The sequence below is a fragment of the Mus caroli genome, chromosome 7 (assembly GCF_900094665.2).
Source record: "Mus caroli chromosome 7, CAROLI_EIJ_v1.1, whole genome shotgun sequence".
NCBI classification, from domain to species: Eukaryota; Metazoa; Chordata; class Mammalia; order Rodentia; family Muridae; genus Mus; species Mus caroli.
This window is the reverse complement of record NC_034576.1, coordinates 142,585,487-142,587,332: the sequence shown is the minus strand read 5'-3', so window position 1 is coordinate 142,587,332 and position 1,846 is coordinate 142,585,487. Positions and strand designations below refer to the sequence as shown.

General features: G+C 49.7%; 1 pseudogene across 1 annotated transcript; it reads right to left on the bottom strand.

Moving 5' to 3' along the window:
• On the bottom strand, nt 1–1,261 carry LOC110298084 (annotated as a pseudogene). The gene has a single exon (XR_002378347.2). The product of XR_002378347.2 is annotated as a polyadenylate-binding protein 1 pseudogene (transcript).
• Nucleotides 1,262–1,846: the final 585 nt, after the last annotated feature.

Here is a 1,846-nt window from a genome sequence, read left to right as displayed (position 1 = left end):
CTGTGGGATAGCTGCCATGAAGTAACCTGAAGGAGGTGCTGGCTGGTAGGGGTTGATCACGGGGTTGGGCACAGCTCGTACACTTGCCATCCTCTGCATATACTGGTTAGTGAGGTGAGCCTGGCGCTCTTCTTTGNGCTGAGCTAAAGCTACATACAGTGGCTTCGTGGCCACAATTCTACCATTCATCTCTGTAACTGCTTTAGTGGCTTCTTCAGGGGATGAGAAACATACAAAACCAAACCCTTTGCTGCGCCCACCCTCCATCATTACTTTTGCACTGGTAATTGTACCAAACGGAGAAAACTCCTTCCGGAGACGCTCATCATCAATACCGTCATCAAGATTTTTCACATAAAGGTTCACACCCTGATATCTGGTGATCCTATCCTGCTTCATCTGCTCAAATTTGCGCTTAAGTTCCGTCTGCCGTTCCACTTTTTTCTGAGCTCGACCAACATAAATCTGTTTTCCATTGAGCTCCTTCCCATTCATCTCATCCACAGCTTTCTGCGCATCTTCATGCCTTTCAAAGCTTACAAATCCAAATCCTTTGGATTTTCCACTTTCATCTGTCATTACTTTCACACTTAAGGCAGGCCCAAACTTGCCAAAGAGTTCCTTAAGGCGCTCATCATCCATGTCTTCTCCAAAATTCTTGATGTAAACATTGGTGAACTCCTTTGCCCTGGCTCCAAGCTCTGCTTCTCCTTCCTTTCGAGATTTAAATCGTCCAACAAACACTTTACGATCATTTAGAAGCATCCCATTCATTTTTTCAATAGCTCTTTCAGCTGCTTCCTGTGTTTCAAAATGTACAAATCCATAGCCCTTGGAGCCATTTTCATCACAAACCACCTTACATGAAAGGATGTTACCAAACGCAGAAAACGTATCATATAGTGCTTTATTGTCGATGGATTTGTCCAAATTTTTAATGAATATGTTGCCTACTCCACTTTTGCGAAGTGATGGATCACGCTGAGACCACATGATGCGTACTGGCTTGCCCTTTATAACATCAAAATTCATGGTGTCCAAAGCACGTTCCGCGTCCCCCGGCTGCTGGAAGTTCACATACGCGTAGCCCAAGGAGCGGCGGGTGATCATGTCCCTGCAGACCCGGATGGAGAGGATGGGCCCGGCCGGGCTGAACTTCTCGTAGAGCATCGCCTCGGTCACGTCGGGGTGCAGGTCCCCCACGTACAGAGAGGCCATGGGGTAGCTGGGGGACGCTGGGGTTCATCTCGGCACGGCTGCCCGCGGGGCAGCAGGCCGCGACCTTTCCCGTGAGAGGAGGAGAGCGAGTGCGGGGCCGGGGGATGGAGCCGGGGGGGAGGGGAGCGGGGGCGAGCGCAGAGGGACAAAATTCAACCGGAATCGACGCGTACTCAACGGCCGTGGAACCGGGGGAGCGAGGCTGGCGGTGCTGGGTCCGGGCGGCAGGAAGGCCTCGGTCTCTGGGTTCCTGCTTGGAGCTGCGGGGCCGCGGGCGGGCGGGTCGGTCTCGGCTGCTTCACCGGGTTATTTTATAAAAGAGGAAGAAAAAAAATAAAAGTCTCCGGCGGGGGAGACGCGGATTTTTTGTAAATTTTTTTTTTAGTTTTTTCAAAGGATTTTTTAGATTTTGGGGGGATTTTTTAATAATAAATGTGTGTTCCGAGCCCGGAGCACACACTCCGCACTCTCAGCACTAACCGCCGGGGAGAAGGGGCATGAGCAGTGGTTTTAATTCTGCTTATCTTACTGGTATGAGTTTTCCCCAACTGTTTTTGATTTGTTAGGGTGGGATCATTTGTCCCTGTGTTTTCTCAGGTATGTTTAATCTCTTCATGTTGAATTTTTT